The 14,582-nt window shown below is 49.2% G+C and overlaps 20 non-coding genes across 20 annotated transcripts; 9 read left to right on the forward strand and 11 right to left on the reverse strand.

Moving 5' to 3' along the window:
* Positions 1 to 196: 196 nt before the first annotated feature.
* Positions 197 to 268, reverse strand: Trnap-ugg (transfer RNA proline (anticodon UGG)). The gene has a single exon. It is a non-coding gene; the product is annotated as a tRNA-Pro (tRNA).
* A 1,593-nt stretch (positions 269 to 1,861) lies between these two features.
* Positions 1,862 to 1,934, forward strand: Trnav-aac (transfer RNA valine (anticodon AAC)). The gene has a single exon. It is a non-coding gene; the product is annotated as a tRNA-Val (tRNA).
* A 217-nt stretch (positions 1,935 to 2,151) lies between these two features.
* Trnap-cgg (transfer RNA proline (anticodon CGG)) lies at positions 2,152 to 2,223 on the reverse strand. The gene has a single exon. It is a non-coding gene; the product is annotated as a tRNA-Pro (tRNA).
* A 234-nt stretch (positions 2,224 to 2,457) lies between these two features.
* Trnav-uac (transfer RNA valine (anticodon UAC)) lies at positions 2,458 to 2,530 on the forward strand. Its single transcript has one exon. It is a non-coding gene; the product is annotated as a tRNA-Val (tRNA).
* A 635-nt stretch (positions 2,531 to 3,165) lies between these two features.
* Positions 3,166 to 3,237, reverse strand: Trnap-ugg (transfer RNA proline (anticodon UGG)). The gene has a single exon. It is a non-coding gene; the product is annotated as a tRNA-Pro (tRNA).
* Positions 3,238 to 4,650: 1,413 nt separating this feature from the next.
* On the forward strand, positions 4,651 to 4,723 carry Trnav-aac (transfer RNA valine (anticodon AAC)). Its single transcript has one exon. It is a non-coding gene; the product is annotated as a tRNA-Val (tRNA).
* A 217-nt stretch (positions 4,724 to 4,940) lies between these two features.
* On the reverse strand, positions 4,941 to 5,012 carry Trnap-cgg (transfer RNA proline (anticodon CGG)). The gene has a single exon. It is a non-coding gene; the product is annotated as a tRNA-Pro (tRNA).
* A 234-nt stretch (positions 5,013 to 5,246) lies between these two features.
* Positions 5,247 to 5,319, forward strand: Trnav-uac (transfer RNA valine (anticodon UAC)). Its single transcript has one exon. It is a non-coding gene; the product is annotated as a tRNA-Val (tRNA).
* Positions 5,320 to 5,954: 635 nt separating this feature from the next.
* Positions 5,955 to 6,026, reverse strand: Trnap-ugg (transfer RNA proline (anticodon UGG)). Its single transcript has one exon. It is a non-coding gene; the product is annotated as a tRNA-Pro (tRNA).
* A 1,413-nt stretch (positions 6,027 to 7,439) lies between these two features.
* On the forward strand, positions 7,440 to 7,512 carry Trnav-aac (transfer RNA valine (anticodon AAC)). Its single transcript has one exon. It is a non-coding gene; the product is annotated as a tRNA-Val (tRNA).
* Positions 7,513 to 7,729: 217 nt separating this feature from the next.
* On the reverse strand, positions 7,730 to 7,801 carry Trnap-cgg (transfer RNA proline (anticodon CGG)). Its single transcript has one exon. It is a non-coding gene; the product is annotated as a tRNA-Pro (tRNA).
* Positions 7,802 to 8,035: 234 nt separating this feature from the next.
* Trnav-uac (transfer RNA valine (anticodon UAC)) lies at positions 8,036 to 8,108 on the forward strand. Its single transcript has one exon. It is a non-coding gene; the product is annotated as a tRNA-Val (tRNA).
* Positions 8,109 to 8,743: 635 nt separating this feature from the next.
* On the reverse strand, positions 8,744 to 8,815 carry Trnap-ugg (transfer RNA proline (anticodon UGG)). Its single transcript has one exon. It is a non-coding gene; the product is annotated as a tRNA-Pro (tRNA).
* A 1,413-nt stretch (positions 8,816 to 10,228) lies between these two features.
* On the forward strand, positions 10,229 to 10,301 carry Trnav-aac (transfer RNA valine (anticodon AAC)). Its single transcript has one exon. It is a non-coding gene; the product is annotated as a tRNA-Val (tRNA).
* A 217-nt stretch (positions 10,302 to 10,518) lies between these two features.
* On the reverse strand, positions 10,519 to 10,590 carry Trnap-cgg (transfer RNA proline (anticodon CGG)). The gene has a single exon. It is a non-coding gene; the product is annotated as a tRNA-Pro (tRNA).
* Positions 10,591 to 11,532: 942 nt separating this feature from the next.
* Trnap-ugg (transfer RNA proline (anticodon UGG)) lies at positions 11,533 to 11,604 on the reverse strand. Its single transcript has one exon. It is a non-coding gene; the product is annotated as a tRNA-Pro (tRNA).
* A 1,413-nt stretch (positions 11,605 to 13,017) lies between these two features.
* Positions 13,018 to 13,090, forward strand: Trnav-aac (transfer RNA valine (anticodon AAC)). Its single transcript has one exon. It is a non-coding gene; the product is annotated as a tRNA-Val (tRNA).
* A 217-nt stretch (positions 13,091 to 13,307) lies between these two features.
* On the reverse strand, positions 13,308 to 13,379 carry Trnap-cgg (transfer RNA proline (anticodon CGG)). Its single transcript has one exon. It is a non-coding gene; the product is annotated as a tRNA-Pro (tRNA).
* A 234-nt stretch (positions 13,380 to 13,613) lies between these two features.
* On the forward strand, positions 13,614 to 13,686 carry Trnav-uac (transfer RNA valine (anticodon UAC)). Its single transcript has one exon. It is a non-coding gene; the product is annotated as a tRNA-Val (tRNA).
* Positions 13,687 to 14,321: 635 nt separating this feature from the next.
* Trnap-ugg (transfer RNA proline (anticodon UGG)) lies at positions 14,322 to 14,393 on the reverse strand. The gene has a single exon. It is a non-coding gene; the product is annotated as a tRNA-Pro (tRNA).
* Positions 14,394 to 14,582: the final 189 nt, after the last annotated feature.

A 14,582-nucleotide genomic window follows, 5' to 3' on the forward strand; every position in this document is an offset into this window, starting at 1 on the left:
TGCATGCAAGATTACTGTCGGCTCTTCTACAGCAATCGACCTATGTAATTTACTGGTGTCAGATTCTTGCCATACCGAACGGTCCCTTCATGACCGTAGTGCTACACAAAGCGTGCTGCGGCAGGCATTTGTTCTTCATTGCAGAGCTGCAAACGTGGGTGAGCTCCACCTACTCTTCCGCACGGTCAAAACGGCAGGGCTCGTCCGGGATTTGAACCCGGGACCTCCTGCACCCAAAGCAGGAATCATACCCCTAGACCAACGAGCCAACTGCTGGTAGCGATGAAGGTCATCCCAAGCAGTCCAGCTCCGAGGAACTTTCATGTAAATCAGAAAGAATACCGCTTTCTGAAGGCAGCGCTCACCACTGTTGGGAAGAATATTAAAGGCAATGAATATAGAGTGAATAATTTCATCGCGCTCTGCAGATGAACAGACGGTGGTGTTTCACTTTCGTCATGTGGTTTCTCAGTGTAAAGGGAAGGCAAATGCAATAAACAAAAGAACATCGGGAATCCGAAACACCATATCATAACGAAAAGATTGCGGAGTAGACTGCAAGCAAAACCTCCAGAAGACGACTCCTGAAGGCGTCGGTGCCGTAAGAATTATTCCGTGCAGCAACGATCATCTAGGAAGTGTGTCGCTCCACCACACAACTTTTTTTGATATTGTTTTACCTAAATTTCCATTACCTGTTCGTTACAAGAATGCCCTGTGGCTTTCACCCGGTCTGCTTCGTCCAGCAGCGATAGTAGTAAGTAAATAGACCACAGTATCATTAAAAGTAGGTCAGACACAAAAATAGGAGTTGCGTGTAGGTCATGTTATTCTGCTTTCAAATGCATTTGTCTGGCTGGGAGTAGTGGCGTACTCCTGTAATCCATGCGTCCGGGAGGCCGTTGTTGTGGGAGAGATCTGGGAACAACTACAGATTCGGCCGTTTCATCAGCTCAGGAACGACCGCGATGCTCTCATCGAGCTCTGCAGATTGACCAGATTGCAGTGCGGAATTTTCGGCTAGTGGTGGCTCGGGGTTAAGAGAAGTCGAGAGCTGTGAGCAAAACTACATCGGGAAACCGAAACGGACGACTCATAACGAAAAGATTGCGAGATGTACTGCGAAAGCAAAACTTCGAGAAGACGAACTCTGAAGCCGTAGCTGCCTTAACAATCATTCCGTGCAGCAACGATAATCTGGGAAGAGCGAGGAGTGGGTACCGCTCGACCACACAACAAATTTTATATAATGTTCTACTTATTCTACATTTGCGTTTCCGGATCATCACTAAAATACTGTGTGATTTACACGTGGTTTGCTTCTTCGGCGCGCCAGCGGTGGTCTGTCGGGGCCTCCATGTAGAGCTACCGCTGAATCTGGGAAGAGCGAGGAGTGGGTACCGCTCGACCACACAACAAATTTTATATAATGTTCTACTTATTCTACATTTGCGTTTCCGGATCATCACTAAAATACTGTGTGATTTACACGTGGTTTGCTTCTTCGGCGCGCCAGCGGTGGTCTGTCGGGGCCTCCATGTAGAGCTACCGCTGAGCCCAGGCTCCCTGCTGCTAACGAAGTGATTGCTTTTGATGACATCATTTGCAATAGCGACTGCGCGAATTGACGGTACCTCGTACGGAAAGCAAGAGTAGCTGATGCTACTGAGGACTCGGCCGCGAGCAATTCCGACGACTTGTTGGGCTCTTATTCGTGATGGCATTCAGACAGGCAACGGTGCTGTCGATTGTTGCATACAAATGAGAAATACCTGCATTGTGCGTTTCCGCAAAGTGATTTTTACGCCAAAGTTGCGATCGTCCTACAAGTTGTGTCAGATGTGGAGCTCAGAGCGTAGCAGTTTCCGTGGTGTAGCGGTTATCACGTCTGCCTAACACGCAGAAGGTCCCCAGTTCGATTGCGGGCGGAAACACTTTTTCGTCGCACTCAACAAGACACTTGCTACAATCTCTACTGTGACCATTTAAATCAATTTCAAACGTCCCACCACCAGGGTGCAGATGGCTCAAATGATACATGAAACTCTTTCAGAATCGGCCACTTGGTTTTTGTGCTTACCTGGAGGGCTGGGAAAATGCGGAACAGCCGCCGGCATGCCGGTAGTTGCCACACGTTTGCACAAAACGCAAGGGCTCGTCCGGGATTTGAACCCGGGACCTCCTGCACCCGAAGCAGGAATCATACCCCTAGACCAACGAGCCTGTTCGTTACTGCTAAGCGCTGCACATGACTGACGCCTCCGTTCTTGGTATCACCATGCAGAGCTGCTGCTCACCCAGCGTTCTCCCTGGCTGTTGCGGTTTGATTGTTTTTATCGATGTCTTCTACTATAGCATCTTCTAGAATCGGACGGAGTTGGTAGCCGATGCCCTTGCTTACGCAGGAAAAATCTGTTGCTACTACGGGTTTCCAGGTAGCACAGCAGCAGAGCCGTCGTTTCCGTGGTGTAGCGGTTATCACATCTGCTTTACACGCAGAAGGTCCCCGGTTCGATCCCGGGCGGAAGCAAGACTTTTTTGAACCCGTTTTCGGATTCCATTTCCGAGAGAACGTCACGTCTGCGTATGCAGGGATAATAAATGTCGTGTGCTACACGGATATCGCGTCATTTTACTGTCAAATGCTCTTGCTCCCATAGTGCACCGGTATTCAGTAACTCAGAACGCTCGTAGCTCCATTCTGGCCGGCAAAATTTATAATCCATTTCTTCAGGACTACTTCAAGTGCGCTTCATACTGGCTTTCCAGAGCTTACTGCACTCGCCTTGTCACAGCTCTGTTGAAGTGTGAAGGTAACTAATACTGGGAAACTCTTATCTACGCTCAGTCTTGTATCCCACCCTTTGGTTGTCGTCGTCGCTAATCAGATGAAGGCAGACTGCTCCACGATTGAGCTTCGTCTCCACTCACGGTGCACATGTCCTGCAAAGACAACCTTTCTTTTCCGTTGCATGCAAGATTACTGTCGGCTCTTCTACAGCAATCGACCTATGTAATTTACTGGTGTCAGATTCTTGCCATACCGAACGGTCCCTTCATGACCGTAGTGCTACACAAAGCGTGCTGCGGCAGGCATTTGTTCTTCATTGCAGAGCTGCAAACGTGGGTGAGCTCCACCTACTCTTCCGCACGGTCAAAACGGCAGGGCTCGTCCGGGATTTGAACCCGGGACCTCCTGCACCCAAAGCAGGAATCATACCCCTAGACCAACGAGCCAACTGCTGGTAGCGATGAAGGTCATCCCAAGCAGTCCAGCTCCGAGGAACTTTCATGTAAATCAGAAAGAATACCGCTTTCTGAAGGCAGCGCTCACCACTGTTGGGAAGAATATTAAAGGCAATGAATATAGAGTGAATAATTCCATCGCGCTCTGCAGATGAACAGACGGTGGTGTTTCACTTTCGTCATGTGGTTTCTCAGTGTCAAGGGAAGGCAAATGCAATAAACAAAAGAACATCGGGAATCCGAAACACCAACTCATAACGAAAAGATTGCGGAATAGACTGCAAGCAAAACCTCCAGAAGACGACTCCTGAAGGCGTCGGTGCCGTAAGAATTATTCCGTGCAGCAACGATCATCTAGGAAGTGTGTCGCTCCACCACACAACTTTTTTTGATATTGTTTTACCTAAATTTCCATTACCTGTTCGTTACAAGAATGCCGTGTGGCTTTCACCCGGTCTGCTTCGTCCAGCAGCGATAGTAGTAAGTAAATAGACCACAGTATCATTAAAAGTAGGTCAGACACAAAAATAGGAGTTGCGTGTAGGTCATGTTATTCTGCTTTCAAATGCATTTGTCTGGCTGGGAGTAGTGGCGTACTCCTGTAATCCATGCGTCCGGGAGGCCGTTGTTGTGGGAGAGATCCGGGAACAACTACAGATTCGGCCGTTTCATCAGCTCAGGAACGACCGCGATGCTCTCATCGAGCTCTGCAGATTGACCAGATTGCAGTGCGGTATTTTCGGCTAGTGGTGGCTCGGGGTTAAGAGAAGTCGAGAGCTGTGAGCAAAACTACATCGGGAAACCGAAACGGACGACTCATAACGAAAAGATTGCGAGATGTACTGCGAAAGCAAAACATCGAGAAGACGAACTCTGAAGCCGTGGCTGCCTTAACAATCATTCCGTGCAGCAACGATAATCTGGGAAGAGCGAGGAGTGGGTACCGCTCGACCACACAACAAATTTTATATAATGTTCTACTTATTCTACATTTGCGTTTCCAGATCATCACTAAAATACTGTGTGATTTACACGTGGTTTGCTTCTTCGGCGCGCCAGCGGTGGTCTGTCGGGGCCTCCGTGTAGAGCTACCGCTGAGCCCAGGCTCCCTGCTGCTAACGAAGTGATTGCTTTTGATGACATCATTTGCAATAGCGACTGCGCGAATTGACGGTACCTCGTACGGAAAGCAAGAGTAGCTGATGCTACTGAGGACTCGGCCGCGAGCAATTCCGACGACTTGTTGGGCTCCTATTCGTGATGGCATTCAGACAGGCAACGGTGCTGTCGATTGTTGCATACAAATGAGAAATACCTGCATTGTGCGTTTCCGCAAAGTGATTTTTACGCCAAAGTTGCGATCGTCCTACAAGTTGTGTCAGATGTGGAGCTCAGAGCGTAGCAGTTTCCGTGGTGTAGCGGTTATCACGTCTGCCTAACACGCAGAAGGTCCCCAGTTCGATTGCGGGCGGAAACACTTTTTCGTCGCACTCAACAAGACACTTGCTACAATCTCTACTGTGACCATTTAAATCAATTTCAAACGTCCCACCACCAGGGTGCAGATGGCTCAAATGATACATGAAACTCTTTCAGAATCGGCCACTTGGTTTTTGTGCTTACCTGGAGGGCTGGGAAAATGCGGAACAGCCGCCGGCATGCCGGTAGTTGCCACACGTTTGCACAAAACGCAAGGGCTCGTCCGGGATTTGAACCCGGGACCTCCTGCACCCGAAGCAGGAATCATACCCCTAGACCAACGAGCCTGTTCGTTACTGCTAAGCGCTGCACATGACTGACGCCTCCGTTCTTGGTATCACCATGCAGAGCTGCTGCTCACCCAGCGTTCTCCCTGGCTGTTGCGGTTTGATTGTTTTTATCGATGTCTTCTACTATAGCATCTTCTAGAATCGGACGGAGTTGGTAGCCGATGCCCTTGCTTACGCAGGAAAAATCTGTTGCTACTACGGGTTTCCAGGTAGCACAACAGCAGAGCCGTCGTTTCCGTGGTGTAGCGGTTATCACATCTGCTTTACACGCAGAAGGTCCCCGGTTCGATCCCGGGCGGAAGCAAGACTTTTTTGAACCCGTTTTCGGATTCCATTTCCGAGAGAACGTCACGTCTGCGTATGCAGGGATAATAAATGTCGTGTGCTACACGGATATCGCGTCATTTTACTGTCAAATGCTCTTGCTCCCATAGTGCACCGGTATTCAGTAACTCAGAACGCTCGTAGCTCCATTCTGGCCGGCAAAATTTATAATCCATTTCTTCAGGACTACTTCAAGTGCGCTTCATACTGGCTTTCCAGAGCTTACTGCACTCGCCTTGTCACAGCTCTGTTGAAGTGTGAAGGTAACTAATACTGGGAAACTCTTATCTACGCTCAGTCTTGTATCCCACCCTTTGGTTGTCGTCGTCGCTAATCAGATGAAGGCAGACTGCTCCACGATTGAGCTTCGTCTCCACTCACGGTGCACATGTCCTGCAAAGACAACCTTTCTTTTCCGTTGCATGCAAGATTACTGTCGGCTCTTCTACAGCAATCGACCTATGTAATTTACTGGTGTCAGATTCTTGCCATACCGAACGGTCCCTTCATGACCGTAGTGCTACACAAAGCGTGCTGCGGCAGGCATTTGTTCTTCATTGCAGAGCTGCAAACGTGGGTGAGCTCCACCTACTCTTCCGCACGGTCAAAACGGCAGGGCTCGTCCGGGATTTGAACCCGGGACCTCCTGCACCCAAAGCAGGAATCATACCCCTAGACCAACGAGCCAACTGCTGGTAGCGATGAAGGTCATCCCAAGCAGTCCAGCTCCGAGGAACTTTCATGTAAATCAGAAAGAATACCGCTTTCTGAAGGCAGCGCTCACCACTGTTGGGAAGAATATTAAAGGCAATGAATATAGAGTGAATAATTCCATCGCGCTCTGCAGATGAACAGACGGTGGTGTTTCACTTTCGTCATGTGGTTTCTCAGTGTCAAGGGAAGGCAAATGCAATAAACAAAAGAACATCGGGAATCCGAAACACCAACTCATAACGAAAAGATTGCGGAATAGACTGCAAGCAAAACCTCCAGAAGACGACTCCTGAAGGCGTCGGTGCCGTAAGAATTATTCCGTGCAGCAACGATCATCTAGGAAGTGTGTCGCTCCACCACACAACTTTTTTTGATATTGTTTTACCTAAATTTCCATTACCTGTTCGTTACAAGAATGCCGTGTGGCTTTCACCCGGTCTGCTTCGTCCAGCAGCGATAGTAGTAAGTAAATAGACCACAGTATCATTAAAAGTAGGTCAGACACAAAAATAGGAGTTGCGTGTAGGTCATGTTATTCTGCTTTCAAATGCATTTGTCTGGCTGGGAGTAGTGGCGTACTCCTGTAATCCATGCGTCCGGGAGGCCGTTGTTGTGGGAGAGATCCGGGAACAACTACAGATTCGGCCGTTTCATCAGCTCAGGAACGACCGCGATGCTCTCATCGAGCTCTGCAGATTGACCAGATTGCAGTGCGGAATTTTCGGCTAGTGGTGGCTCGGGGTTAAGAGAAGTCGAGAGCTGTGAGCAAAACTACATCGGGAAACCGAAACGGACGACTCATAACGAAAAGATTGCGAGATGTACTGCGAAAGCAAAACATCGAGAAGACGAACTCTGAAGCCGTGGCTGCCTTAACAATCATTCCGTGCAGCAACGATAATCTGGGAAGAGCGAGGAGTGGGTACCGCTCGACCACACAACAAATTTTATATAATGTTCTACTTATTCTACATTTGCGTTTCCAGATCATCACTAAAATACTGTGTGATTTACACGTGGTTTGCTTCTTCGGCGCGCCAGCGGTGGTCTGTCGGGGCCTCCGTGTAGAGCTACCGCTGAGCCCAGGCTCCCTGCTGCTAACGAAGTGATTGCTTTTGATGACATCATTTGCAATAGCGACTGCGCGAATTGACGGTACCTCGTACGGAAAGCAAGAGTAGCTGATGCTACTGAGGACTCGGCCGCGAGCAATTCCGACGACTTGTTGGGCTCCTATTCGTGATGGCATTCAGACAGGCAACGGTGCTGTCGATTGTTGCATACAAATGAGAAATACCTGCATTGTGCGTTTCCGCAAAGTGATTTTTACGCCAAAGTTGCGATCGTCCTACAAGTTGTGTCAGATGTGGAGCTCAGAGCGTAGCAGTTTCCGTGGTGTAGCGGTTATCACGTCTGCCTAACACGCAGAAGGTCCCCAGTTCGATTGCGGGCGGAAACACTTTTTCGTCGCACTCAACAAGACACTTGCTACAATCTCTACTGTGACCATTTAAATCAATTTCAAACGTCCCACCACCAGGGTGCAGATGGCTCAAATGATACATGAAACTCTTTCAGAATCGGCCACTTGGTTTTTGTGCTTACCTGGAGGGCTGGGAAAATGCGGAACAGCCGCCGGCATGCCGGTAGTTGCCACACGTTTGCACAAAACGCAAGGGCTCGTCCGGGATTTGAACCCGGGACCTCCTGCACCCGAAGCAGGAATCATACCCCTAGACCAACGAGCCTGTTCGTTACTGCTAAGCGCTGCACATGACTGACGCCTCCGTTCTTGGTATCACCATGCAGAGCTGCTGCTCACCCAGCGTTCTCCCTGGCTGTTGCGGTTTGATTGTTTTTATCGATGTCTTCTACTATAGCATCTTCTAGAATCGGACGGAGTTGGTAGCCGATGCCCTTGCTTACGCAGGAAAAATCTGTTGCTACTACGGGTTTCCAGGTAGCACAACAGCAGAGCCGTCGTTTCCGTGGTGTAGCGGTTATCACATCTGCTTTACACGCAGAAGGTCCCCGGTTCGATCCCGGGCGGAAGCAAGACTTTTTTGAACCCGTTTTCGGATTCCATTTCCGAGAGAACGTCACGTCTGCGTATGCAGGGATAATAAATGTCGTGTGCTACACGGATATCGCGTCATTTTACTGTCAAATGCTCTTGCTCCCATAGTGCACCGGTATTCAGTAACTCAGAACGCTCGTAGCTCCATTCTGGCCGGCAAAATTTATAATCCATTTCTTCAGGACTACTTCAAGTGCGCTTCATACTGGCTTTCCAGAGCTTACTGCACTCGCCTTGTCACAGCTCTGTTGAAGTGTGAAGGTAACTAATACTGGGAAACTCTTATCTACGCTCAGTCTTGTATCCCACCCTTTGGTTGTCGTCGTCGCTAATCAGATGAAGGCAGACTGCTCCACGATTGAGCTTCGTCTCCACTCACGGTGCACATGTCCTGCAAAGACAACCTTTCTTTTCCGTTGCATGCAAGATTACTGTCGGCTCTTCTACAGCAATCGACCTATGTAATTTACTGGTGTCAGATTCTTGCCATACCGAACGGTCCCTTCATGACCGTAGTGCTACACAAAGCGTGCTGCGGCAGGCATTTGTTCTTCATTGCAGAGCTGCAAACGTGGGTGAGCTCCACCTACTCTTCCGCACGGTCAAAACGGCAGGGCTCGTCCGGGATTTGAACCCGGGACCTCCTGCACCCAAAGCAGGAATCATACCCCTAGACCAACGAGCCAACTGCTGGTAGCGATGAAGGTCATCCCAAGCAGTCCAGCTCCGAGGAACTTTCATGTAAATCAGAAAGAATACCGCTTTCTGAAGGCAGCGCTCACCACTGTTGGGAAGAATATTAAAGGCAATGAATATAGAGTGAATAATTCCATCGCGCTCTGCAGATGAACAGACGGTGGTGTTTCACTTTCGTCATGTGGTTTCTCAGTGTCAAGGGAAGGCAAATGCAATAAACAAAAGAACATCGGGAATCCGAAACACCAACTCATAACGAAAAGATTGCGGAATAGACTGCAAGCAAAACCTCCAGAAGACGACTCCTGAAGGCGTCGGTGCCGTAAGAATTATTCCGTGCAGCAACGATCATCTAGGAAGTGTGTCGCTCCACCACACAACTTTTTTTGATATTGTTTTACCTAAATTTCCATTACCTGTTCGTTACAAGAATGCCGTGTGGCTTTCACCCGGTCTGCTTCGTCCAGCAGCGATAGTAGTAAGTAAATAGACCACAGTATCATTAAAAGTAGGTCAGACACAAAAATAGGAGTTGCGTGTAGGTCATGTTATTCTGCTTTCAAATGCATTTGTCTGGCTGGGAGTAGTGGCGTACTCCTGTAATCCATGCGTCCGGGAGGCCGTTGTTGTGGGAGAGATCCGGGAACAACTACAGATTCGGCCGTTTCATCAGCTCAGGAACGACCGCGATGCTCTCATCGAGCTCTGCAGATTGACCAGATTGCAGTGCGGAATTTTCGGCTAGTGGTGGCTCGGGGTTAAGAGAAGTCGAGAGCTGTGAGCAAAACTACATCGGGAAACCGAAACGGACGACTCATAACGAAAAGATTGCGAGATGTACTGCGAAAGCAAAACATCGAGAAGACGAACTCTGAAGCCGTGGCTGCCTTAACAATCATTCCGTGCAGCAACGATAATCTGGGAAGAGCGAGGAGTGGGTACCGCTCGACCACACAACAAATTTTATATAATGTTCTACTTATTCTACATTTGCGTTTCCAGATCATCACTAAAATACTGTGTGATTTACACGTGGTTTGCTTCTTCGGCGCGCCAGCGGTGGTCTGTCGGGGCCTCCGTGTAGAGCTACCGCTGAGCCCAGGCTCCCTGCTGCTAACGAAGTGATTGCTTTTGATGACATCATTTGCAATAGCGACTGCGCGAATTGACGGTACCTCGTACGGAAAGCAAGAGTAGCTGATGCTACTGAGGACTCGGCCGCGAGCAATTCCGACGACTTGTTGGGCTCTTATTCGTGATGGCATTCAGACAGGCAACGGTGCTGTCGATTGTTGCATACAAATGAGAAATACCTGTATTGTGCGTTTCCGCAAAGTGATTTTTACGCCAAAGTTGCGATCGTCCTACAAGTTGTGTCAGATGTGGAGCTCAGAGCGTAGCAGTTTCCGTGGTGTAGCGGTTATCACGTCTGCCTAACACGCAGAAGGTCCCCAGTTCGATTGCGGGCGGAAACACTTTTTCGTCGCACTCAACAAGACACTTGCTACAATCTCTACTGTGACCATTTAAATCAATTTCAAACGTCCCACCACCAGGGTGCAGATGGCTCAAATGATACATGAAACTCTTTCAGAATCGGCCACTTGGTTTTTGTGCTTACCTGGAGGGCTGGGAAAATGCGGAACAGCCGCCGGCATGCCGGTAGTTGCCACACGTTTGCACAAAACGCAAGGGCTCGTCCGGGATTTGAACCCGGGACCTCCTGCACCCGAAGCAGGAATCATACCCCTAGACCAACGAGCCTGTTCGTTACGGCTAAGCGCTGCACATGACTGACGCCTCCGTTCTTGGTATCACCATGCAGAGCTGCTGCTCACCCAGCGTTCTCCCTGGCTGTTGCGGTTTGATTGTTTTTATCGATGTCTTCTACTATAGCATCTTCTAGAATCGGACGGAGTTGGTAGCCGATGCCCTTGCTTACGCAGGAAAAATCTGTTGCTACTACGGGTTTCCAGGTAGCACAGCAGCAGAGCCGTCGTTTCCGTGGTGTAGCGGTTATCACGTCTGCTTTACACGCGGAAGGTCCCCGGTTCGATCTTGCGCGGAAGCAAGACCTTTTTAAACCCGTTTTCGGATTCCATTTCCGAGAGAACGTCACGTCTGCGTATGCAGGGATAATAAATGTCGTGTGCTACACGGATATCGCGTCATTTTACTGTCAAATGCTCTTGCTCCCATAGTGCACCGGTATTCAGTAACTCAGAACGCTCGTAGCTCCATTCTGGCCGGCAAAATTTATAATCCATTTCTTCAGGACTACTTCAAGTGCGCTTCATACTGGCTTTCCAGAGCTTACTGCACTCGCCTTGTCACAGCTCTGTTGAAGTGTGAAGGTAACTAATACTGGGAAACTCTTATCTACGCTCAGTTTTGTATCCCACCCTTTGGTTGTCGTCGTCGCTAATCAGATGAAGGTAGACTGCTCCACGATTGAGCTTCGTCTCCACTCACGGTGCACATGTCCTGCAAAGACAACCTTTCTTTTCCGTTGCATGCAAGATTACTGTCGGCTCTTCTACAGCAATCGACCTATGTAATTTACTGGTGTCAGATTCTTGCCATACCGAACGGTCCCTTCATGACCGTAGTGCTACACAAAGCGTGCTGCGGCAGGCATTTGTTCTTCATTGCAGAGCTGCAAACGTGGGTGAGCTCCACCTACTCTTCCGCACGGTCAAAACGGCAGGGCTCGTCCGGGATTTGAACCCGGGACCTCCTGCACCCAAAGCAGGAATCATACCCCTAGACCAACGAGCCAACTGCTGGTAGCGATGAAGGTCATCCCAAGCAGTCCAGCTCCGAGGAACTTTCATGTAAATCAGAAAGAATACCGCTTTCTGAAGGCAGCGCTCACCACTGTTGGGAAGAATATTAAAGGCAATGAATATAGAGTGAATAATTTCATCGCGCTCTGCAGATGAACAGACGGTGGTGTTTCACTTTCGTCATGTGGTTTCTCAGTGTCAAGGGAAGGCAAATGCAATAAACAAAAGAACATCGGGAATCCGAAACACCAACTCATAACGAAAAGATTGCGGAGTAGACTGCAAGCAAAACCTCCAGAAGACGACTCCTGAAGGCGTCGGTGCCGTAAGAATTATTCCGTGCAGCAACGATCATCTAGGAAGTGTGTCGCTCCACCACACAACTTTTTTTGATATTGTTTTACCTAAATTTCCATTACCTGTTCGTTACAAGAATGCCGTGTGGCTTTCACCCGGTCTGCTTCGTCCAGCAGCGATAGTAGTAAGTAAATAGACCACAGTATCATTAAAAGTAGGTCAGACACAAAAATAGGAGTTGCGTGTAGGTCATGTTATTCTGCTTTCAAATGCATTTGTCTGGCTGGGAGTAGTGGCGTACTCCTGTAATCCATGCGTCCGGGAGGCCGTTGTTGTGGGAGAGATCTGGGAACAACTACAGATTCGGCCGTTTCATCAGCTCAGGAACGACCGCGATGCTCTCATCGAGCTCTGCAGATTGACCAGATTGCAGTGCGGAATTTTCGGCTAGTGGTGGCTCGGGGTTAAGAGAAGTCGAGAGCTGTGAGCAAAACTACATCGGGAAACCGAAACGGACGACTCATAACGAAAAGATTGCGAGATGTACTGCGAAAGCAAAACTTCGAGAAGACGAACTCTGAAGCCGTAGCTGCCTTAACAATCATTCCGTGCAGCAACGATAATCTGGGAAGAGCGAGGAGTGGGTACCGCTCGACCACACAACAAATTTTATATAATGTTCTACTTATTCTACATTTGCGTTTCCGGATCATCACTAAAATACTGTGTGATTTACACGTGGTTTGCTTCTTCGGCGCGCCAGCGGTGGTCTGTCGGGGCCTCCATGTAGAGCTACCGCTGAGCCCAGGCTCCCTGCTGCTAACGAAGTGATTGCTTTTGATGACATCATTTGCAATAGCGACTGCGCGAATTGACGGTACCTCGTACGGAAAGCAAGAGTAGCTGATGCTACTGAGGACTCGGCCGCGAGCAATTCCGACGACTTGTTGGGCTCTTATTCGTGATGGCATTCAGACAGGCAACGGTGCTGTCGATTGTTGCATACAAATGAGAAATACCTGCATTGTGCGTTTCCGCAAAGTGATTTTTACGCCAAAGTTGCGATCGTCCTACAAGTTGTGTCAGATGTGGAGCTCAGAGCGTAGCAGTTTCCGTGGTGTAGCGGTTATCACGTCTGCCTAACACGCAGAAGGTCCCCAGTTCGATTGCGGGCGGAAACACTTTTTCGTCGCACTCAACAAGACACTTGCTACAATCTCTACTGTGACCATTTAAATCAATTTCAAACGTCCCACCACCAGGGTGCAGATGGCTCAAATGATACATGAAACTCTTTCAGAATCGGCCACTTGGTTTTTGTGCTTACCTGGAGGGCTGGGAAAATGCGGAACAGCCGCCGGCATGCCGGTAGTTGCCACACGTTTGCACAAAACGCAAGGGCTCGTCCGGGATTTGAACCCGGGACCTCCTGCACCCGAAGCAGGAATCATACCCCTAGACCAACGAGCCTGTTCGTTACTGCTAAGCGCTGCACATGACTGACGCCTCCGTTCTTGGTATCACCATGCAGAGCTGCTGCTCACCCAGCGTTCTCCCTGGCTGTTGCGGTTTGATTGTTTTTATCGATGTCTTCTACTATAGCATCTTCTAGAATCGGACGGAGTTGGTAGCCGATGCCCTTGCTTACGCAGGAAAAATCTGTTGCTACTACGGGTTTCCAGGTAGCACAGCAGCAGAGCCGTCGTTTCCGTGGTGTAGCGGTTATCACATCTGCTTTACACGCAGAAGGTCCCCGGTTCGATCCCGGGCGGAAGCAAGACTTTTTTGAACCCGTTTTCGGATTCCATTTCCGAGAGAACGTCACGTCTGCGTATGCAGGGATAATAAATGTCGTGTGCTACACGGATATCGCGTCATTTTACTGTCAAATGCTCTTGCTCCCATAGTGCACCGGTATTCAGTAACTCAGAACGCTCGTAGCTCCATTCTGGCCGGCAAAATTTATAATCCATTTCTTCAGGACTACTTCAAGTGCGCTTCATACTGGCTTTCCAGAGCTTACTGCACTCGCCTTGTCACAGCTCTGTTGAAGTGTGAAGGTAACTAATACTGGGAAACTCTTATCTACGCTCAGTCTTGTATCCCACCCTTTGGTTGTCGTCGTCGCTAATCAGATGAAGGCAGACTGCTCCACGATTGAGCTTCGTCTCCACTCACGGTGCACATGTCCTGCAAAGACAACCTTTCTTTTCCGTTGCATGCAAGATTACTGTCGGCTCTTCTACAGCAATCGACCTATGTAATTTACTGGTGTCAGATTCTTGCCATACCGAACGGTCCCTTCATGACCGTAGTGCTACACAAAGCGTGCTGCGGCAGGCATTTGTTCTTCATTGCAGAGCTGCAAACGTGGGTGAGCTCCACCTACTCTTCCGCACGGTCAAAACGGCAGGGCTCGTCCGGGATTTGAACCCGGGACCTCCTGCACCCAAAGCAGGAATCATACCCCTAGACCAACGAGCCAACTGCTGGTAGCGATGAAGGTCATCCCAAGCAGTCCAGCTCCGAGGAACTTTCATGTAAATCAGAAAGAATACCGCTTTCTGAAGGCAGCGCTCACCACTGTTGGGAAGAATATTAAAGGCAATGAATATAGAGTGAATAATTCCATCGCGCTCTGCAGATGAACAGACGGTGGTGTTTCACTTTCGT

Source organism: Schistocerca nitens, chromosome 2 (genome assembly GCF_023898315.1).
Source record: "Schistocerca nitens isolate TAMUIC-IGC-003100 chromosome 2, iqSchNite1.1, whole genome shotgun sequence".
NCBI lineage: Eukaryota > Metazoa > Arthropoda > Insecta > Orthoptera > Acrididae > Schistocerca > Schistocerca nitens.